Source organism: Ipomoea nil, unplaced genomic scaffold, assembly GCF_001879475.1.
Source record: "Ipomoea nil cultivar Tokyo-kokei standard unplaced genomic scaffold, Asagao_1.1 scaffold2014, whole genome shotgun sequence".
Taxonomy (NCBI): Eukaryota; Viridiplantae; Streptophyta; class Magnoliopsida; order Solanales; family Convolvulaceae; genus Ipomoea; species Ipomoea nil.
Genome location: NW_017618442.1, coordinates 388074 through 413028, shown reverse-complemented (window position 1 = coordinate 413028; position 24955 = coordinate 388074). Strand labels below are relative to the sequence as shown.

The window sequence follows — 24955 nt, the reverse complement described above, 5'->3', positions numbered from 1 at the left end:
CCCTAATTCTTTACTCCCAACCAAACGCGCTATAATAATATATGTGAGATGCAATTTTTTTAAAACAATAAAATGTTACATGTATGATATGATGCTTGCACGCTTTTTATACAAAGGTTTTAAATAGTAATACACCATATCATTTATTATTTCTCTTAGCTGTAGTTAATAATGAGTTATGTGCTATAGCTGCCTGCTACTGAACCACTTCTGTGTATATCTTAACAAATTAAATCACCATGCCTCTTTTTTTTTTTTTTTTTTTTTTTTTTTTTTTTTTTGTGTGTATCCTATCCTTCCTGCCATAGTTTTCTAAACAAACAAAGATAATAAAAGTCATTTTAGATATAAAGTTCTCATGGAATTAATAAAGAAACAAAAAATGAATGATCCAAAGGTATTGTCCCCGTCATGTTCATAGCAGACACAATTCATACAGTGTCTAACACAGTTCACTGTATGTTAATTAGTCAATAACTTGTGCACCACTGGACTCTTAAGGAGATTAGGATAAATGATATGGAGTGCTATACATAGAAGTTTCATCTGACTAGTAACACCTAGGGGTGTTAGCGAACAGAGCTTTCGGTAAACTACTCGTGTTCGTGTTCAAACGAACATTAACAAATAAAATTTAGAGCTCGGTTTATAAACGAATAGAGTCTAAACAGTCGTATACTCGTTTGCTAAGAGACCGTGAACAAGCTCGTTTGTGTTCATTTAATAATATTCGCAAACAAGCTCGTTTAGTGCTCATTTAATAATGTTCGTGAACAAGCTTGTTTGTGTTCGTTTAATATTTGTTTGTATTTTCTTCAGTGTTTGGTTATTTTTTGTGAACATATATTATTTCTTGTTCACGAACGAATTGTGATTATGAATATGTTCATATGTTTGGTTATTAAGCATTCACGAACGTGAACGAACATGTTTGTGAACGTGTTCGCGAACGTTAACAAACACTAATGAACGCTTAACAAACGAACATGAACAAGATTTTCAAAAATTTTAAAAACGAACACGAACAACCTCCGTTCGTTTATGTTCAGTTCGTTAACAGCCCTAGTAACACCCCAATCCCTTTCTCAAAACATCTTTATTTGATATCCAATCATCTCCTTATAACAGACCATATATTTGGGTAAAATATGAACTCGAGAAAACCAGCCACAACAAATCAAACACTACAAGATGAAGGTCACTATATATAATAATAATAACAGCAAATGTGAGTGAAATCGTTCTTCTTTACCATCTCTTGCCACCCTGAATGCCTGAATATATGAACAATATCCACATTATGACTAGAATGTGTCTTCGCATGTGTATTCTTAATATATTTCTCAACTTAAGCAAAAGAATATTTTCTCACCTTTAGCAGGCCACACAATAAAATGTTACATGTTTCTTTTTTTATTGTTTCTTTAATATGTATACTTTAACTTTCATCTTGTTGTAACTTTCTGATATTGAATTTCCATTTATGATTATGGTACTTATCGTGGTATAACTGCAGTTTAAAGTCAAAAATCAAAATTATTTACTGGGAATCACATTATTACACTCAAGATTCTTCGATTGATAAGGTTTGAACAATTATAAAATTTTCATTTGTTGTTTATTTGTTGGATAAACCGCATGTGGATACCAGATGTTTATTAAAATATGCATAATTATTTATTTGAATCTCTAGATTGTTTATGAGAATTTCTTTTATTGATTTCTGTCTCGGTGAAATGTAGTTTTGGTTTTTATTTTTTATTTTTTATTTTTTTTTAAAAATGAAATGTAGCATTGAAAAATATTTTGAAATAGATGATAAATACAATGAGCTCAAATCGTCATTGGATGTATACACAAATTAGAAATGGTCTTCTCACAAAGGAGTTTTTGGCTCGCCTTGAAACTTTCATCCAATTTGCTACTTGTCAACATAGTTGGATAGACGGGAAAGAATTAAGTGTCCATGTAATTAGCGCAAGTGTCAAAACACCAAGTTTTTAGATGTGCCTACCGTGAAATTCCACTTAGCAAAATATGGATTTGTGTCGGACTACTATGTTTGGCGCTTCCATGGCGAGCGCAATGTGAGGGTAGATGTTGATTGAGATGTTGGTGGCCCATCTCAAATAGCTACTGAAGAAGCATCTTATGCTTACCACACAATGGTTATGGATGTTGCTGGTCCTGAATTTAATGTGGATGAAATAGAAGAATCGTCAAATCCCGAGGCCCAAAAGTTTTATGACATGCTGAAAGCTACAGGTCAAGAGTTGTGGCCTGGGATTAAGATCAAGAGTTGTGGCTTGGGATTAAAAAACACTCGCAGTTGTCTCTTGTAGCTCGACTTATGAGCTTGAAATCAGAGAATCACATATCAGAAAAATGTTTCAATCAATTCATTGAACTTTTGAAAGAAGTTGTTCCGGAGGATAATCTAGTTCCTGACAACTTCTACGAAACCAAAAGGCTATTACGGGTATGAGATTGCTGGTTCAGAAGATAGATTGTTGCAAGAACAATTGCATTATATATTGTGAGTCAGATATAGATATGACAACGTGTTAGTTCTGTGCCCACCCTCGATTTAAACAAACATCTCGTGGTGCTACAAAACGACAGAAAACTAATATAGCATACAAAAAAATGTATTACTTTCCTCTGGTTCCTCGACTGCAGAGGTTGTATGCATCTAATGCTACAGCAAATGATATGAAGTGGCATGCAAATTCAGTTGAAGATGGAATCACGCGCCATCCCTCAGACTCGCTTGCTTGGAAGCATTTTAACCGCATTTATCCTGACTTTGCGTCTGAAATTCGAAATGTCAGGTTAAGTCTGTGCACCGATGATTTTCAACCATTTGGACAATCAGGACAACAATACTCCTCATGGCCTGTGATACTAGCAACATATAACTTGCCTCCTTGGATGTGTATGAAGGAGGAGTATATGTCCTTGACCGTATTGGTTCCAGGTCCAAAAAATCCAAAAGAGAAGATAGATGTTTTTTTACAATCGCTTATTGTGGAGTTAACCAATTATGGGAAGTCGGTGTTCAAACATATGATATTTCAAAGAAGCAGAATTTTCAAATGCGAGCTGTCCTTATGTGGACAGTTAGTGATTTTCCTGCATATTCGATGTTATCCGGGTGGAGCACTGCTGGAATGGTTTCACTTTTTCAAAACTGAACAAACTAAAACTGAACCGAATACCGAAATGCTCACTCCTACATGAAACATCAATTGGAGAAGATATCTGAAGCAACGGGAAGGTAGTTAATTGATTTTAGCCCTAAATTTGAAATGTTGAGTAATGCCTACTTTCTCAGCTTCAAGTATACTGGAAAGTATGATGTCTTCTTCCTCAATCAAATTTCACAAAATCATGTCCATTCTGTAATCTCTCTAATTTCATATTTCAATTTTAACCTTAGTTTCGTATTATTGCATACACCTACTATTGAAGTATTTTCTTTTAGTTCTGATACTTGGGAGCATTGCATACAGTTACTAGTGACGTATTTTTTTCTTTTATTCTTGATTTTTTTTTACTCATCTTATGCAGGATGCTTTTTAGTTTTTACTAGTTTTATCAATATTCTTTGTTTGCTTTTTGATCATTTTGCGTACTAGTTTTTCAAAGCTTCAATTTTACATTTTCAGGTGAGAAAAACACACAACATCTGTCTGAACTAAAGAAAGACGGTTGAAATGGATAGCAATAATCAGTCATAAAGCATTCATCTTGGAATGCCTCACTCATGGGTTAGGGCCATTTCTGGCCGAAAGTGCCACCATCATTGCTTCAGGCTTTTATCTAGTAGAGCTTCCTTGCACACTCATTGGAGTTATATAGATTCTAGCCACGGTAAAGGGGGAGATAAAATATGTTCATTTTCCAGGTTTATCTCCTCTGGCACTCAAGTTAAATATGGTAATTTGCTTTTTGTTTTGGGAAATTTGTTGCTTTTCATTTGATTCTTTGATAGGAAGTTGGTTATGGATTTCTTTCTTCTTTTGATGATATAACAAGACCAGGAGATGGTTTTGAGGTTTATGTTTTGTTTCTATAGAAATCTATAGCTTGAATTCATGCTTTGTTTCCATTTGATTATGATGTTTAGGATCATCATTTGATCGTTTTACAAAGAGAGACATTGAAACAACAAATTTGGGTTCAAAATGCCGTGGATGGGTCTCTCTAGAACTTCCAGTTGTTTTTTCGAATGTCAGAAGATTCTGCACTCTTTTGACTGGAGAAATGAAAGATGAAAAGTCAGATTTTGGTGACAGTTGTTTTGATGCGCCTAAACTTAAATACTGCACAGAAGAATCTGTTGATTTCACTAAGATTGTTATTGACAAACTTCCAATTGTTATTATAATTGGACGCCCTAATGTTGGAAAATCCGCTTTGTTTAATCGGTTGGTATTGCTATGATATTCTTTGTCTATAGTCATTAACCATGTCATTTTATTAATATGGTTGTCTTGTAAATGTTGGTATGTGATATTGTAGGTTGATACGAAGGAGGGAGGCCCTTGTGTACAACACGCCTACTGACCATGTTACTCGAGATATTCGTGATGGGATTGCGAAATTGGGTGATTTGCGGTTTGGGGTGTTGGATTCTGCTGACTTAGAGGCAGAGGCTTCCTCTGGTTCAGTTCTTCAAAGAACTGCAGAAATGACTAGGAATGTGCTGGCAAGATCTCAGTTTGCACTCTTCTTAATTGATGCACGGTATGGTAGACTTATCATCAAATTTTAGCATATTAATTGTTCTGTATAATAATGTCCTTATTGACTAAAACATTACTTCAATGAAGTTGGAACAAATGATACTTCCCAGTAACTGAGAAAAAAATGAAGGTAGACCTGGATGAGTTTAGATTTGATGAAGACAGTGCATGTTAAATATAAAATGACTGTAATTTATCATTATTTCTTTTATTTTTTTGAAGAAATAATTTATCATTATTTCTAAAATGTACTCTATGTAAGTCTGTTGCATAACTAGACATTAGCTAGATGAATATGTGCTGACTTTTCTAGTCTTATACTCTTATTACATATGATGACTAATAATATATGTGAAAACTTAAACACTTGGAGCTTGTACTAGACTACTAGGTTGCTTGAATGTGACTGCAGGACATTGCTTCTTTTTTATTGTTTGTTTTTTCTTCCTTCTTCAGTTTATACATTTAAAATCCTTTTGTACTATTTTTTTTAACTAGAGAGGGATTGCAGCCAATGGATATAGGTGTTGGGAAGTGGCTGAGGAAACATGCTTCTGGGATTAAGATTATTGTAGTTATGAATAAAGCTGAAGCACTTTCTGATAGTGATGGTTCTCTCGCTGCCGCTGCAAGTGAGGCATATAGATTAGGATTTAGAGATCCTATTGCTTTATCTGCTGAAACTGGATTTGGCATGGCTGAACTTCATGAAACACTCGACCATTACTTCAGAAGTATGTTGTTCAAAACTTAAATGGTAAGGCACTTCATCGGAGTTTATGATGATTTTGAAGCCTTTACGATATTTGATGCTTTCTTTCCTTTCAATATATCAGTTTTAATTTAAAATTTTTTGAGCTACTACATGTTGGAGCATCTAGAGCATTTCATTGGTGTCTCCATTTTGCTTATTGGTATTGCATTTGGTGTCATTTCCTCCCCTATTGTCTGCTAGGTTGTGGGTTCAAACCCTGGAAAGAACTTATCTGAACATTGAGGTAGGTTATGAAAAAATTCCTTCCACAGATCATAGTTCAGAGTTGAACACTGTTTTACCCATTTGCAATATGAATCGGCAAAGTGACTTTGAAGACCTTTAGCATGCCAAAGGGTTAACTATATCTAGCCTGAATTATCCATATATGGAATAATTGAAATGACAATAAAATTTCCAACTTATGAATTGGATATAGTAAATTTTTATTTGATTGTCAAAACCTTAATTTTTCTATTCTTCTAATTAGTTGCCAAACATCTAAAATATTGTTTTCAAATTTCAACCACTAGGTTCAATATGTGTTGCGAAGTGTAAAGCTCTAATGCATAAGTGCTTAGCTTATGAGTCTGAATAATAATCATGGTCAGATTAACCTAAGATCTTGTTAGGGGAGTCAAAAGAAAATATAACTCTACGGTTTAAAGAAATTGAAAAATCTTTAACAACATTTGTCAACTTCTTTTTGCCACATATATTACATTGGGATTCTTAGGGCAGAAATTTTAGTTTAAGATGTGAAAACACTCCAATATGTTTGGTGATTCGGCTCGCTGTGTCTTTTTACATTGCCAAAGTTTTGGGGGACTTTACATTTATGTGATGCAAATTTATGAATTATGTTTTGTTCACACCTTTGAATCTTCCCCTCTTTTTAATTAATCTACGATTAATTACAAGAGCAGTTTTCAATGAAGTTGTGTGTTGAAATTGACATGTTCATAGCTACAGAGACTGCACTAGCTAATAATGTTTTATTTTAAATGCCCAAATTTTGGAGTAATTAGAATATATTTTATTGATGAATGATCTTGACATTTTACAAAACATAGATTATGAAGATGAAGATAATCAGGAGAAAGAATCCTCCGATAACATGGAAGCCAAGTTGCCATTACAGTTGGCAATTGTAGGGCGGCCAAATGTTGGAAAGTCCACGTTGTTGAATGCAATATTACAAGAAGACCGTGTTTTGGTTGGGCCAGAAGTCGGTTTGACTAGAGATTCAATCCGGACACAATTTCATTATGAAGGGAGAACTATTTATTTGGTACGATTTAGTTGTCTTCTGTCTCTCTTTACAAGGACCATTCTCTTTCATAATATCCCTTCAACTACAAGGTTGATCAATTATGCGAATAAATTATTATTTGGATATGATGTCCTTCTGTACGTTTTTCTAAAGTATATTCAAGCTGGTCACAAATAAAAACCAAACAGCCCCTAAAATCAATAAGTGGAGTATATATAAAGTTTCTGCACACACACAAAATACATCATTATGCCCTTCCGTCTTTATCTTTAATATCTCTTGGTCGATATTGTACATACAAAGACACTATACACATTTGAAGTTGCTGAGCAAAAGATTTGATAAATAATTGTACTCTGCAATTAAATGACATTGCCTTCTTGTCTTTTAGTTATTATATGCTTTATCTCTGAATCACATATTTTTTCCATCTGTGAAGTTTTGCGTTTTCAAATTCTATTTCATAATTATGTGTTGAGTAATGTGCAGTTCTATTTCATTTCCAGGTTGATACCGCAGGTTGGTTGGAAAGGACAAAGCAGGAAAAGGGACCTGCATCTTTGAGTGTAGTGCAATCAAGGAAGCACCTAATGCGAGCTCATGTAGTTGCATTGGTCCTCGATGCAGAAGAGGTATGTGAATCATTATTTTATATTGTTGTGTGTGTAAGCCTTAAAATTAATAACAAGAAGATGAAGAAGAAACGAAACAAAAAAAAAAAAAAAAAAAAAAAAAAAAAAAAAAAAAAACTATGACCTTGCATCATGATATGAGAGCGTTGTAGTGTTGTTCCAAATCTAACTTTTTATGACATGTTCAGAAGCAACATACCTTAATGATTTTTAAAAGAATTGTTTGTCCGATTTGTTAATTTAATGAAAATCATTTATACTGATAAATATCTCGGGCGATTTCCTAAAGTATATAATGCCTGATTATTACAAGCATTTGTTTTCAGAAACAAACCCTTTGTTCATTATTTATACGAGATTGCTTTCTGCTAACTAGCTTAATCATTCTATGGTGACTAGATTGCCAGAGATAGGCGGAGCATGAAGCATGTTGAAGTAGTCATTGCAAGGAGAGCTGTGGAGGAAGGGCGTGGTTTGGTTGTAGTTGTAAATAAGATGGATCTTCTTAGAGGGAAACAAAACTCAAAACTCTACCAGAGTGTCGTCAAAGCTGTTCCCGAAGAAATTCAGACAGTAATACCCCAGATTTGTCAGCACGCGACAATTTTACTTTTGTGATGGGAACGAGAGAGGTTTTTTAGCATTCACGCTTTATATTTATTTTCCTCTGTTAGTACAACACACGGATTTGATCCGAGGTCCATTTAAATTCATTTGCAGATCACAGGAATACCTGTTGTGTTTGTTTCGGCACTCGAAGGAAAAGGGCAAACAGACGTGATGTGTCAGGTTGTTGAAACATACGGAAAATGGTGTCTAAGATTGCCAACTGCTCGTCTCAACCGCTGGCTACTCAAGGTTTGAGAACCGCCCCTTGTTCATTCATTTATACCCTATTTCCCCGAAGTACTACTCTATGCTTATTGTGTTCCAACGCCATGGTAGGTGATGAGCAGACATTCATGGAAAGATCACGCCGCTCAACCCAAGATTAAGTACTTCACTCAGGTGAAAGCGAGACCGCCAACATTTATCGCGTTTGTAAGCGGAAAAAACCAGCTGTCGGATACAGATCTCAAGTTTCTAACGAGATCTTTGAAAGAAGATTTTGATATGGGTGGCCTTCCAGTGAGGATATTGCAGCGAACAGTTGAAAAAGGTTCTATGAATAAAAGTGGTAAGAAGAACATGCAATCTATGGGGAAAGTAGTGGAAAGAGTAGTTTCTGACAAAAGGAGTATTCTTTCCCTAGAAAACAACTCATCAACTTGAAAATCTATATCTATATACATATAAAAGCCACTAATTTTCAGCCAATCAAATGGCTCCATTTTCCTGCCTTTCGTTTTTTTTTTTTTTTTTTTTTTTTTTTTTTTTTTGGGGTGAGTGGAAGGCCATATTTGTAGGGGAGTGACCTATTGCCTATTTGCGTATCCACATGACCTGCTACTTGATAGGAAGCGTGTGATTTCAACCAAGCTGTGTACGGGACTGCTGTATTGTTGGCAGAGTTGGTATTTCTTTTTTTTTTTTTTACGGCAGCAGGTATAGCTCTATCGATGTTACAGTTTCACTACCAGAGTTCCAAGCTTATATATAGAAGATACATGTTTTGAAACTTCAGCCTCTATTCAAATACAAACTTCAAAAACAAATTACATATTTTTTCGATGAAGGAAGATGTCTGGGCAGTTTTTTGTGGGTGCGCAGCTTCATCCTTAGCACATCCTCAGCAGACCACCAAGGAATCTACTATTGAGTTAATGCCAACATCCTTTCTTTTGGAATTCTAATTTACGTAAGTTGTTTAATATGCACACAAAAAAGAAAACTTTTAGAGAAAGGATCAATAGTTAACAAATGCAGGCAGAATGAAAAGGATGAAGGAATCAACAAGCATACATGGAAAGAGAAAACTTTTAGAGAAAAAAAAAGGTACAATGGAAGCATACATGGTGTTTTAAATTCAAGCTTTATCAAATTTTCACTTACTATTTGATTTGCATCTTGCTCCTGTTTTGCTTGTGATATGTGTCTCAACTCTGCACCATCTACACCATATTTATAAAACAATTGTGTTAGTACTAAAAACAAACATGCATTCTGACCTTGAATAGTTGCTATCAACAAGTAAATATTAGTTGTGAAGTTCAATCCTTAGTCCTTTATCTGTCTATGCATATGCTTCCAAGTGAATTGTAGTCATGAAATTCAATCTTTTGTTGTAAATCTGTCTATGCATATACTGAAAAAAAAAGGGAAGACAATAATTGATGTGAATGCCCCTGTTGGCTTTTCTAATGTTTCACTATAGTACATTAGTACCAGTGGACTCAAGTTATTCAGAGATTGAGCTGTAGTTGAATTAGACTATGATATGCTCAGAGGTGACCTCTTTGGAGAAAGAGGCATGGTGCAAAATAACAAGACAGATGGGTCTGGTTTCTACCGCAATACAAAATACAAGGTAGCATTATGTTTTGAGTTTTTTTGGTCCTATTCATTATCTAACCTCACATTGGTGATAAGAATGAATTCCTATTCAGCTTTGTTGGATTCTACTGAAAAATTGTGATATAATATTTGAATAATTTATTTCTTATTTAAAGTACAAAAACAAGCCATCACCTTTCATGAGTACAATACAAGTTGCACAATATCCAATATACACAATATTACTACTTTTCCCATACACCTAGCCCTACTACTAGGCATTAATTGTTGATGGTAAGCTTTGACTCTCATATATTAATGTTTGATTGTGACTTTTCAACTCTCTAAAAGTTGGTATCTATATATACATGCCATTTAAGAAACAAAGATGTTCATTCTCAAAGAAAAGTTCTGTAAGTGCATAGTAAAGAATTGCAAGAACAATGAAGAAAGTGAAGGGGTCAACTACCATACGTGGAAAAAGAAAACATAATGTTGAAGATAAAAGTACAATGGAAACATATCTGTTGTCCTACATTCAAACTCTATGAAATATTGACTTAATATTTCATTTGCAATATGTGCCTGATTTGCTTTACATATGTGTGTGAAATCTGCACCAAATTTTTTTTTTTTTAAAGTAATGTGAATTCTAGGAAAAAATATGCAATTGAAACATATATCAAATTTGTTGCTAATTGTGAAACACATGAGATGTTAAATGCAATTGAAACATATATCAAATTTGTTGCTAAAATATTCATTGAATGTTAACCAAAATAAACCAAAAATAAAATCTAATATATAAATGAAACACATGAGATGTTAAATGTATAGAGAATAATAATAAAGCCTTAAATTTTTCCAGAGTAATAGTAACCTGAATTATATATATAGATGTAAAAAATATAGTTAAAAATTACAAAAAGAATATTACCGTCCAAAGAAGGTGTTCACTGTATGTATCTCTTCTTTGTAACTCTATCCAGACAGCTTAGTTCCAGTCGTTTGCAATATTGCTATAGTTTTTTGAGGACATGTGCAGACACAAATAATAGAAATAGTATATTCTGCATTTGAAAGCTTACACTCTAATGTTGAGGTAAATGAAAATAATAATAATAATAATAATCTCACTGGAAATATATTTTTATACATGTTCTGTTCTGGTGCATAAACATAATTAGAATTAGTCAGTATTACAATATAGCAAATATTGCTCATCTAGGAAATGAAACAATGAAGGTGCAAATTTCCATCCATAAGGCTTGGCAATTATAGCTCTAAGTTGTTTCCTTTTATGCTCGGAATTTACTTACGATGTAAAACCCAGGCAATCAATCATCAACATATAATCATCTTTAATTTATGAGCAACTCAAAGCAGCTGAAGGATATTATATTTGACCTAAGATTTTCCAAAAGAAGGGTAGTTTTTCCCTTTTCTTGCTTGATTAAAGTTGGAAAGTAAAGAATCATATAGAACAGAACAGGGAAAGATTGAAAGAATCCTCTGAGACTAAAGAGCATAAGAACAACCAAAAGACAAGAAATTGAAAAGAAAAAAAAAATCAGAAACCTAAATAGTAGGAGACCAACTTATGTAACAGAACCAATAAGAGGGAGAGAAAACAAAACATAAATTATTTCATTAGCTCTAATATTTCTGAATATTGGGAAATTGTATGGTAAGAAACTATGCAATACGGATCAAGAACATGAAATCAAACTCCAACAATGTTAGTGTTGAAGAAGGATTATGGATTAACATTTGTTGTTTCTTAAAATTACAGGATATCATGTGTGTTCCGAAAACAGAAATGGCTGATCTCCACTTTTGGGATCAGCCTCCGTTTTTGTCTTAGTACATAGTTCAAATCAGAAACATGGAGGACTCATCCCATTTACACTACATTACATGAAGCTATTTTAGTTTTAAACTGGAATATTACACGTGTGTTTTCGAGCTTGCAGATTCATCTGCAAAAGCTTTAACGACTGCCGCACTAACCATCCATCAAAGCAGAAACAGAGCCATTGAAAATGATCTTTTGATTCTGAAAAAAATAATATATCAAGAAAACTGCAAGATGAGCAGGTTTCACAAACTAATGAACTCAGTTTTTTTTCTCAACAGTTAAATAAACAATTTTCAAATATTAATCGCATTTGAACTCAAATAAACTCTTAAAAAAATCTGACATATAAATTGAACACATGGGATGTTAAATCTATATAATAATAAACCCTAATTTATCCGACAAAATATATGCATATAAAAAATAAAAAATCTATAATAAAAACGCAGACATGAACAAAAATATTGCAAAGAACAAAATATTTATTAAAAAAAAAATACTTTGAAAATTATTGCATGTGTATAATATTCCTAAAATCGAAATATACACATCCGTCTAAACAAGAACATACTTGATTAAATGCAAAATCAAAAAAGGCAATGTTTTACCTTTCAGATGTTGTAGTCTCGATGCATGGTATTGTTTGCTTTGCCGCCCAGATTGTTTCTGCCCGCCGAACACCTACCGCTGGATCGAGGAGGATTAACCGATTGGTTAGTAGAGTTTCGTCCGGCCGGGTTTTGACTTCGGAAACTCCAATTACCTATAATTCCGGCGGTGGTGTGGTAATTTCCGAGTCGCAGCAATTTGTTCTTTCCCGTGAATTAATCCAGCGTCAGCTTCATTTCTTCTTTGCATGCAATCTCAATTTCTGGGCGATGAAATTTGGTCTGGTGCGATGGTAACTCTGGGCAGAACTTATTAATCTGCATAAGAACTCTTTTTTTTTTTTTCCCTTTAATTCATTTGCTATTGCTGTTTCTATTGGATTTGCTTATATTGAGCAATGTGTTTGTGGCGAGGTTTCTAGAAACGGTAAGGGAGAGTGTCGAGAGAGGACACAGAAGCGAGAAGAGAGGGGAGCTGCAATAATGTCTGCGTAGTCAAGATTTCTTTGGTCTTTTATTGTGGGCCGTGGGTCTTGAATTGGGCCGATGGTTTGCAGTTTGTATTGCTAGGATAAATGGGCCGATTGTTATACATGTGTGTGTCTATATATATATATATATATATATATATATATATATATATATATATATATATATATATATATATATATATATATATATATATATATATATATATATATATATATATATATATATATATATATATATATATATAGGGGTTTAGGCTGGAATTTTTTTGGGCAATATATATAAAATATCAATAATTTGATATATGTTTATGTTGGCCCAGAGTTATTGGATTATTATTTATTTAATTCAAGAAATTGTATTTTAAATTATATTGTCCTCTGATTTAAATTTTTGTATGGTTTATAGTGAAAATGTAAATTAAGAATGGTATGTTATTTTATTTATATTTGTAAATAAATTTTATTTATACTGAATTGATGTAGAGAATATTGATGATCAAGATTATTCCAGTGTTCATTGTGAACACCGTGGTGTGCATGGATTGTTATTGAAAAAAATCAGTTTTTGTTCATGAACAATTATATGTACCTTTGTCTAGAATTAACAATTCAAATGGTTAAGTTATTTATTTGCAACGCTAATGAAAAGTATGTTTCTTCAACGTCAAATGTTGTATATTTAATAATCTATAAAATTTGTATATTATGAATTGTTTGTTACATGGATATTCATGACAAAAAAAAAAAAAAAACATGTTCAATTATAATACACAATGGTTTGAGCTATTTTAGGTCTCAGATTTGTCATAAAAACTACGAACTCCAATTACAATAATAGGAAAATCTTAATAATACTTGGTTTTATAGTTTTGTTGTTGTCAATAACAAAATATATATATATATATATATATATATATATATATATATATATATATATATATATATATATATATATATATATATATTTTTTTTTTTTTTTTGTCCGTGCATCGCACGGGTAGAGTACTAGTTATACTTAGTACTTGGTTGTAGGTGATAACATAGTCTTACGAATAGGAATGTTTAACATATCTTAAGAATCCGTTTGTGTTTGGGCATGTTTGGTTATTAGCAGATTCATCAAAATTTTGACAAATCCGCTGACTGGTCAAAACGCCAAAGTCATTGTTTGGTTAACAGCGGTTTGGAGCAGCGGATTTAACAGCGTGTTGGGTTGGCATTTTGGGGAAGGTAATTACCTTCCCCAAAACTTTGGACGCGTATTGTAATTTTTTTTAAAAATATGTTATCTTTACGCGTCCAAAGTTCATGAACTTTGGACGCGTAAAGGTAACATTTTTTTTTAAAAAAAAGTAGAATACGCGTCCAAAGTTCACTCTGGACGCGTATTATAATTTTTTTTTATTTTATATTTATTTGATACCACCCAGAGCTGACCATGCCTTACTGGAATTCTTCGAGAAGAAAAGAAAGATGTAAGCTGGATTCAATGCCCTTACCACAGAAACATCATATACTAAACAGGTTGTAAATTCCAATCGACCCCAAACTAAAGAACCAGATAGTGAGGGCCGGAGCAAATTTGAAGACAACTTTACTTGACCCAAATCGCTATATGCTGAACAATCCACCAAGGATGACTATCGAAGTGATAATAAGAGCATCTGCAAAACAAACCAGTCTACTATATTCAACTTTAACCATGAAAACCAATGTATTGTAATAGTTACGAGTTTAATTTACGACAAGATTTACTTTCAAAAAACTATGTTTTGAGTCAAGGCAAAAGAACTATGAAGTGTACTCACTTGTTCCAAAACCCGATATCTGGAGAACACTACCCTAGAGAAAGGCAACAGCATAGGGCCCTTAGGACATGTAGTAAAGTATAGTAATAGGAAAAAGAATATGTCACACCTTTACATCATCAAACTTATAGTACTACCTGTGCTTGTTAGGCGCCAATGATCAGCACTAAAACCTGTACATGACTTTATTGGATAAATAGTAATAGATTTGAGGAAGTACAGAGTTGTGGTCTTTTCAGTTCCTTCAATTGGCAATGAAGTACAGACTAAATAAAGATAATAAAAAAAGAAAAGAATAAGACTCATTAATGAGAGGGCAGAAAGAGATCTTGTGGAGCAAATGATAACCTTTGATTAAAGGGGGAGCAGATCTTTCTCTTAAAGCACACCCATTTGAAGGAAATGACACAAAGGACCTCTCAATGAAATCAATGAATCTCTGAATACCAAATCGTAAGAAAGGCAGAAACAGTATTTCAGATGAACACAATATGAATAAGCTAAGAGTAAATGCTCACAGCTAAGAAAAAGAAAATTTATCAACCTCATCATCATTCAAGGCAATGGCACAAAACCAACTTACTTCTTAAAGTGCTAACCAAATGAACTGAAAAATGTAGGTAGAGGTAATATTGGGTAAAACAGTACAAGAAATTTATAAGTAGAAAGTCTATCCATAGCAAAATGTGCCTCATTTGATCAATAATTGTTTGTATTAGGGATGGGCAAATTAGTTCGGTTTATTCAAATCGAACCGAATCAAACCGGACGAGTTCCGTTCGATTTCAATTCATATAGAAAACCTAATGGTTTTAGTATTTATTGTTGGAAAAAATAGCTTAAAATGACATAAAATGACATATTAAGTGGCTATTTTGTGATACAATTATCAGCGGGGTCCACATCCGATTTGGGTCGAGTCAAAGTGGATTCGAGTTCTTCGTAGTGAGACGAAGAGATTGATATATTGTACGCACAAAACGGATAATGGGTGAATGAGATATTTATTCTCAAAGTAGACCCATTTGAGTTGGAAAATGAAGGGAAAAGAATAAGACTCATTTAGAAGATTCTGCACTCTTTTGACTGGAGAAATGAAAGATGAAAAGTCAGATTTTGGTGACAGTAGTGCTGATGAGCCTAAACTTAAATACTGCACAGAAGAATCTGTTGATTTCACTAAGATTGCTATTGACAAACTTCCAACTGTTATTATAATTGGACGCCCTAATGTTGGAAAATCCGCTTTGTTTAATCGGTTGGTATTGCTATGATATTCTTTATCTATAGTCATTAACCATGTCATTTTATTAATATGGTTGTCTTGTAAATGTTGGTATGTGATATTGTAGGTTGATACAAAGGAGGGAGGCCCTTGTGTACAGCACGCCTATTGACCATGTTACTCGAGATATTCGTGATGGGATTGCGAAATTGGGTGATTTGCGGTTTAGGGTGTTGGATTCTGCTGGCTTAGAGGCAGAGGCTTCCTCTGGTTCAGTTCTTCAAAGAACTGCAGAAATGACTGGGAATGTGCTGGCAAGATCTCAGTTTGCACTCTTCTTAATTGATGCACGGTATGGTAGACTCATCATCAAATTTTTGCATATTTGGTGAAGAAGTTTGAAGAAGGAAATTGTATATATATTATGTGTTTACCCAAAAGAACTGACCACAATATATAGGAAGTGAAAGGAAAGCTAAAAGACCCTAACTGTCATAGAATAAACCCTAGGGATACTAACAGACATACAATAAAAGCAAATAATAAAAGCATAGTATATACAATAAATAAATCATCTCAACATCCCCCCTCAAGCTGGAGCGTGAATATCAAAAGCTCCAAGCTTGTTACACAAATATTCAACTCTGAGACCTCTTAAAGCTTTGGTGAAGATGTCAGCCAACTATTCATTTGTACCCACGAATGAGGTAACAATTTCCCCGGATGTGATCTTTTCACGAATAAAATGACAATCGATCTCGATGTGTTTTGTTCTCTCATGAAAAACAGGATTGGATGCAATATGCAAAGCAGCTTGATTGTCGCACATCAGTTTAATTGGCCCTTTCACACAAATTTTTAATTCAGTCAAGAGATGCTTCAACCAGATTAGTTAACATGTTCCCAAGGCTATTGACCGATATTCTGCCTCTGCACTTGATCGAGCCACTACATTTTGCTTCTTACTTTTCCAAGAAATTAGGTTGCCACAAAGAAAAACACAGTATCCTGATGTTGATTTTCTATCCCAAGGGCATCCAACCCAATCTGCATCAGTATAACCAATAATCTATGTATTTCCATGATCCTTGTATAACACACTAGTTCCTGGAGACTTCTTGATGTATCTTAGAATCCTAATGACAGCATCCCAATGACTATCACACGGAGAGGCCAGAAATTGACTCACAATGCTAACTGCAAAAGAAATGTCGGGGCGAGTGACTGTTAAGTACAACAATTTCCCAACCAATCTTCGATATCTTCCTGGATCTGAAAAGGGGTTCCCTTGTTCCGGTATAAGCTTAATGTTAGGATCCATGGGAGTATCAATTGGTCTACAATCAAGCATACTCGTTTCCTCTAATATGTCCAAAGCATATTTTCATTGAGATATACAAATCCCCTGCTTTGACTGGGAAACTTCGATCCCTAAGAAGTATTTCAATTTTCCAAGATATTTTGTCTCAAAGTGTTGGAAAAGATGTTGCTTTAATTGGAGTATTCCTTCTGCATCATCTCCAGTGATCACAATATCATCGACATAAACAACAAGATAAATGCTCTTACCTTGTCGATGCCTGTAAAACACAGAATGGTCCACTTTGCTCCGAACTAACCCAAACTCTTGTAGAACTGTGCTAAAACGTCCAAACCAGGCATGTGAAGACTGTTTCAATCCATAGAGAGAGCGTTTTAATTTGCAAACCAGGTCAGTCTCCCCCTTGAGCAACAAAACTAGGAAGTTGCTCCATATGCACTTCCTCTTTTAAATCCCCATGTAAAAACGCATTCTTGATGTCTAACTGGTATAGAGGCCAATGATGTATAGCAGCAATAGATAGAAAGATTCTGACAGAAGAGATCTTGGCCACGGGTGAGAATGTATCGGTGTAATCAACGCCAAATACTTGAGTATACCCCTTTGCTACGAGACGAGCTTTGAGTCTATCTATTTGTCCATCAGGTCCAACTTTGACATTATAAACCCATCGACAACCAACAACCGTTTTTCCAGGAGGTAATGGAACCAAGTCCCAAGTTCCCGAGAAATACAAAGTAGCCATTTCATCTACCATAGCCTGTTGCCAACCAGGTTGGGAAAGAGCTTCCTCAACTGATTTAGGAACAGAAACAGATGATAAACTGGAGATGAAAGCGTTATAAATAGGGGAAAAACGGTGATAAGAGACAAAATTATATATAGGGTAGGGATTGCGAGTAGGCCTGTTACCTACCCGACCCGCAATGGGAGAACTAGAGATTGGAGCAGGAACCGGATCCGAGGGAAGAGACCGCTCAGGAGATGAATCAGCAGGTTCAATGTGTGCAGCAGTAGTGGTTTGTGGTAATTTTGACCGACAATGATAGGTGAACCGGAAAGGAGAAATAGTATGGGTTTGTGATGTATTGGGAGGTGGGACACCCGGAGATAGTGGTATTTCTATCCCTCCAAACGAGAGACTGGTAGGACCTCAGGAAAAGGATCCACAACCTCTGGACAGTCAGATGAAAAGAATGGAGTGTACTCAAAGAAGGTAACATTTGGTGATACATAGAATCGTCGTGTGTCAAGGCAATAACATCTGAACCCTAGAATACCCCACAAAAATACATTTCAAGGACTTGGGTGAGAGTTTATCACAACCAGGAGTAATATCCCGGACAAAGAAAGTGCAACCAAAAACCTTAAGAGGGAGCTTGTGTAATGGCTCTTGAGGAAATAGTATGCTATAAGGTATTTTGCCGTGTAGAACAGATGATGGCATACAGTTAATAAGGTAACATGAAAGAAGGATAGCATCTCCCCAGAAATAAGAAGGAACCTTGTAGTGAAGAAGCATAGTCCGAGTAGTTTCCACTAGATGCCTATTCTTCCGTTCAGACACACCATTCTGTTGTGGGGTATCTGGACAGGAGGACTCATGGAGAATACCCTCAGAGTCAAGAAGGGTAGACAAAGGAGTATTGAAATATTCTTTGGCATTATAACTCCGAAGAATATTAATAGACACTCCAAACTGATTTTTAATTTCATTATGAAACTTTTGAAAGATGTTGAACACTTCAGAACGTCGTTGCATTAGGAAAACCCAAGTACAATGAGAAAAGTCATCAATAAAAGTAACAAAATACCTAAAACCCAACAAAGAAGTGACACGACAAGGACCCCATATATCACTGTGAACTAAGGAAAAGGGGGATGAGGATACTTTATTAACCCGTTCAGGAAAGGAGGTTCTTGAATGTTTTCCCAATTGACAAGATTCACACTCTAGTGAAGGCAACTTTGATAGACTCGGTTCACGTTGTTGTAGTTTCCTCAAACTTGGATGACCTAGACGACAATGAGCAAGGGAAGGAGGAGCAGTAGCATTACAGACAGCGGAAGCAGGAGTGGATAGACGGTATAATCCTTTTGATTCATACCCCGAGCCAATCGTCTTCCCCGAACGACGGTCCTGTATAATAACCGAATAAGAAGAAAAGGTGACAAGACAATCTAGAGAGTGAGTAAGTTGACGAATGGAAATCAAGTTAAAAGGACACGTAGGTATATACAAAACTGATGACAAAGGTAAATTAGAAAGAGGTCTTGCTTTACCAACCCCGTTGGCAATACATATGGATCCATTACCAAACACAATAGACGGAAGAGACTTAGAGTTTGTAAGGTGAGTCAATAAAGAAGAATTACCACAAATATGTTCAGAGGCACCTGAATCAAGGACCCATGGTCCAAGAGGTCCAGATTGAGAAACAAGGGCAGTATGAGTCTCTCCGGGATGAGCCAAAGGAGTGACAACAGCAGCTTGGGCATTAGCTTTAAACCGGGAAAACGCTTCATATTCTGCAAGAGAGATAGTCTTAGAACCTGATTCTTCTTGTTTGAACTGAGCCACATTTGTAGGGGTATGCAACAGTTTCCCATGTAGCTTCCAACATCGGTCTCGTGTGTGTCCAGATTTATTGCAGTAATCACAATATCTAGCATTTTTCTGCCCACTACGATCTTTATTCCGGTTGCCCAGATTGTTACCTCGGCCTCCTTAGATCACAAGAGCAGATTGTTCTGTGGTGGGTGCAGGAATCTCACCCAGAAAAGAAATCACTTGAAGAAGGCGTTTGAACAATTCTTGGATCCCTAGCATAACCTTATCCCTAAGAATCTGATTTCGAGTATTCTCAAACTCGGGGCCTAATTTAGACAAAACAAGAATAACAAAAAAAATTTCCCGTTGGGCAGCCTGTTTAGACAATCTGGTTCATGTGTCAATTCAAATTAAGGATTATGTATCTACCCGTTCTCAATCAGAGTTATATATCAAGGGAGATGATTCAAGAATTGAGACAACTCTACAACGACTTGAATCACTAACTATCTCTCCCATTGTTCTAAGAGTTACAACTCTGGTTTTACTCTCTTCTCAAGACCAAAAGTTCTGAATATTATGAAGATGAACTTGAGAAGAATACTTGATGCTTAATCAGTGGACACTATGATCATGCAACTGTAGGAACAGTGTAGGATGTGTCAGTGAAGCGGACTGCAACAGAATAGCTCTCCAAAGAAGGGATTCTTGGACTTCTGTTGGCATGGATCTCCGACTTCAACAATTAACTATTTCATTGTAGATTAGGTACTGACCGAGTGTGGATACTTTGGGTGATATCCTTTCATCTCTACCTTTCTGTATAATTGGAGTTGGAGATAGTGAATTGAAAGCATCGATGATCGTCCCACATACGTAGATACACGTTGTATCAAACTGGGTAACCAAATAATATTGGTGTTGTTTACTTTTTGTCTTTAAGTTTTCGCACTGTGTTCATATCTGTTGCTACGTCTGATATAGTATTTGGTTAGGTTCTTGTCAATATCAACTGCGCACTGTTTTAGGATAGAAAATATATCAGTCATTATCGATTACCAAAACACGCAAAATCACATTACGTTTGGTCTAGTTGCCTATTTGACTATTTTTTGAATAGCTTATTATAAAGGCAAATTATTTTCTTTTTTTTTATCCTTAAAATATTTTAAATTTTAGTTATAAATTTTATAATAATTTAATTTAAAATTATTATTATTGTTGTTGTAGAATCGACTAGAAACTTATTTTAAAAAAGGTGCATTTATGATGCAATTGAAATGAAAATATGGACTAAATATATAGGTTTTAGATTTATATTTAATTATTATACATAAATATAAATTAATAGCATAAATTATTGTGCAAAATAATCTTTTAAATTTATAAATGCAATATACTACTCTAAAGCACTACTAATCCTGATTTTCAACATTTTCACTTCAATCCGATATTAATCAAATATTAAGTGACAAATTCTTCAAAATTCAAACACAATTGTAAATTTTTAGTATTTAACAAATATCATTAATTTAAAACAAATATCATTAATTTAACAAAGAAGAAATAAAACATAATTAATTGAGGATAGGGCCTTTGGAGCCAATCGTTATGCCATGGAACCGTGTTCACCATTCATGGTGAACACGGTTCCAACGGTGTTAGTACACCGTTATTCTTTTTTTTTTTTTTTCTTAATTAATTGTGTGACTTTTCTTCTTCATTTTCACATTTTGCGGTTTCACTTTAATTTGAGGTGAACAATGATTTCGGACATTCATAAATTATGAATTCATGCCTGCACATTCACTTTGGAACCATGCCTACACATTCCCGTCTGAAATCACGGACATTCATAAATTATGAATACATGCCTGCACATTCACTTTGGAACCATGCCTACACATTCACTTTGGAACCATGAGATTATGAATTTTCTGTTATAAGATTATGAATTTTCTGTTATAAGATTATGAATTTTCTGTTATGAGATTATGAATTTTATGTTATGAGATTATGAATTTTCTGTTATGAAATTATGAATTTTCTGTTATGAGATTATGAATTTACATTACATTCATAATCTCATAACAGAAAATTCATAATTTAATAAATATTTTACTTTTATGCGATTATGAATTTTCTGTTATGAGATTATGAATTTACATTACATTCATAATCTCATAACAGAAAATTCATAATTTAATCAAACGCGCGCCGTTAACTCCACATCCGCGAATTTTATTTTTTGTTTTTTTTTTTTTTACCTAAAAACGACGTTGTTTGGACTTGTACTCACCATTCACGGTGAACACGTTTCCAGGGCATAATTTGCCCTGGGGAGCGGCATTGGTCACGTCCATCAAATTCAAAATACTTTGGTCCTACCCAATCAAGAAACTATCCAACACAAAATTCAATCTTGATATTTTTGTTGTCCCAAAAAAAAAAATCCATCATTTTTGTGAACAACACAATGTTTTTAATTTGTTTTTTTAGTACTACTAATTCTATTACAATGTAATATCTATTTATAATTATTTTCTCAATTTGACTCAAACTCATGACCTCTCATTTATGAGACCACTAGATCACAAGGTCATTGACATATTTTTAATTCGTATACATTAATGAAATACTCTTTTGTATATATATATATATATATATATATATATATATATATATATATATATATATATATATCCTATTTGAAGTGTTTGATTCGGTCAATTAAGGTTGGACCAATTTATTTATACTTTTTTTTTTTGTTATTAGTTAATACGGAGTAACTTTTATATATTTAGATATTCCGAATTGAAATTCTAACTTCATGTATGAAGGAAAAAAGAACAAAATTAAAGTAAGAAAATGAAAAGTTGTAAGAAAAAGAGAGTGACGTCCGGCATGGAACTATGGAAGGGCACATGGAGGGGATCAGTTTTGAAGCTGAATAATGCAATAGTGGAAACAGGGCAAGTGGAGAAGATCAGACTAAACCAATTATTAAAATTTATTTTTCTGAATACTTATTTGTTTTTCCAAAATAAAATAATTCAAATGGGATATATAGGCATCAGCTTCCAACTCCCCACTAACCAAGTCATATGGGATCCTATCACACTAAGGGTGTGTTTAGTTTGCGCATAGGAATCGGAATCGGAATGAGTATCAAATACTTGGTAATAGTAATGAGTTTTGGTGAAAATATTTAACATGTTTGGTAGTAGGGTGGAATGGAAATGATTACTTATAGTAGTGCTTGAGAATAAATAAAGGAATGAAATCCTTATTTTATTTGGGTATGTGTTTTTAAATTGATGGTGATGTGGATCTTTGTTGATGATTTCAAGTTTCGATTCACCAAAGATTCCTCTGGTTGCCCGATCTTTTCCTCACCAAAACAGCAGAAACAACATTTACGGTTTATGGGGGTTGGAGATCCACAAGATTCGTATTATCTTGATAAGCCTAAAAGAACATCTCCCAAATCACATGAGAGAACAAAATGCCTAGCTAGCATTTCTTTCATTCAATCTCCAAAATTCTGCCTACCAGATGATGGTTTAGCCTCCTTTTTATAGAAGACTATTTACAAGGCATTAAAAAAGATTTATCTCCCTTGAACTAGTAACATAGAAATAAAGAAAACAAAAGGTCAGTAATTAAATTTAACATAAATGCATTTTAATTAACTAAAATAAGTACATTTTAATTATATGACTTCATTTCAATAATGATCAGGTTCAATGAGCCTTCTAGGGCCTTCTTCTTTATATTTTTGGACCGATATAGTGATATTTTAATTTACTTGGCCGTGTCCTCATCAGATGGGGTATTCGAAATCCATAGTAATATTCTAAAAATCTATCAACCAAACAACAACAATCACTTTCATACTCATTCCTATGGGCAAAACCCACCAACCAAACACACCCTAAATATGTTGTCCTTTGAAACCCAGAAACGTGGTAATTATTTTTGAATATTTTTATGTATTTACCAAGTAAAACATTATTCTTAATCTAAAAAAAACTATAAAAATAATGCAATTGACCTTTTGTTTCAATTCTGTAAGTAGAGGTGAAGAAGGGTTAGATTGGTCCCAATTTGAGCAGAACCTTTCTTCAGAGATTTGGCATTAACCATTGGTTTAAGTTTCAAAGCTGGTTGTAGTTAGGTTGGTCCAGTACTCGCACTTTAGGTTTAGTTTAGACCAATTCTTTTCAATTTGGTATCTTATGAAAAGATTGTACCCGAGTTTTAGTAGTATATAAGGGATAATACAGTATGAGGTGTAGAAGATAGTTTCAATTTACTATGACTGTTATAACTTAAGTAATATAAATCTCATCTCATTAGGTTTTATTTTATTTTATTTTTTTTAAAAAAAAAAAAAAAAAAAAAAAAGTAAACCGCGTGAGGGAGAAAAGGACAGGTAAAAAAGTAAATTGCGCTTTTATCAAGATAGGAGGAATCTTGTGGCATAAGTTAAAAGACGCGTGTTATTTCTGAACAATTTTAATAGATACCGAAAAGTGATCTAGTTGTATAAATGTTATGTATCATTATACTTAATATTATTTAGTAAATTTATCTTAATTTGAACTGGCCCCGCAGATTTAACCACGTTAACATTTTGTGTCTCATTGTATAATCTCAGTTATGACACACGGACTGCAGTCTCATAGTAAAGTCTCATCTCACTAGAGTATTTTTTTTATAAAAAAAAAAAAAAACGCGTGAGAGAGAAAAGGACAGGTAGGGCTAATGGATGGGGGTGGGGAAATGGAGAATTAAGAATCCAAAACTGCTACTATTCCTTCAATTCATTGTTGCCTCCTGTTGGGTGTTGCGTGCGCTTTTGATGGTGAAATGAGGGGATGGCTATTGGCTAACGCTCCAGTATTGCCTTATATTAATGCATGTTCTGTGTCGGTGGGTTAGTCGCCAACTCCTCCTCATCCTTTATTTGTCAATCTCTCTCTCTCACACACACACACATCTATATTATATAAGTTCCGGTGCGGTTCTGTGTACCAGGTGCGGTAGTGAGGTGAGATGAAAGCCATTAATCTTGTCAAGATGGACGTCTAGAATTAACAAATTTTTTTTTAAAAAAATATAGTGACAATTTGATCTTTTTGCATCTAGTTCAAATTTAAGGTGCGTGATTTTTCTTTTTAAAGTGCGTGGTTTTTGTGCTGTGTGCTTAAGGTGCGTCAGTTATTGTAAACTTAAGGTGAGTCGTCCTAA

At 34.2% G+C, this 24955-nt stretch overlaps 1 long non-coding RNA gene and 1 pseudogene across 3 annotated transcripts; one reads left to right on the top strand and one right to left on the bottom strand.

The window, feature by feature from the left end:
• Positions 1–1811: 1811 nt before the first annotated feature.
• Positions 1812–9341, top strand: LOC109147608 (annotated as a pseudogene).
• Positions 8976–12396, bottom strand: LOC109147609. Of its 3 annotated transcripts, XR_002048693.1 has the most exons (4): positions 12307–12396; positions 10778–10910; positions 9400–9458; positions 8976–9196 (listed from the first exon to the last, which is right to left on the bottom strand). It is a non-coding gene; the product is annotated as an uncharacterized LOC109147609 (long non-coding RNA). The 3 variants fall into 3 exon arrangements; XR_002048691.1 differs by having other exon boundaries at positions 8976–9458; XR_002048692.1 differs by having other exon boundaries at positions 8976–9458; positions 10778–10859; positions 12307–12386.
• Between the last annotated feature and the right edge of the window lie 12559 nt (positions 12397–24955).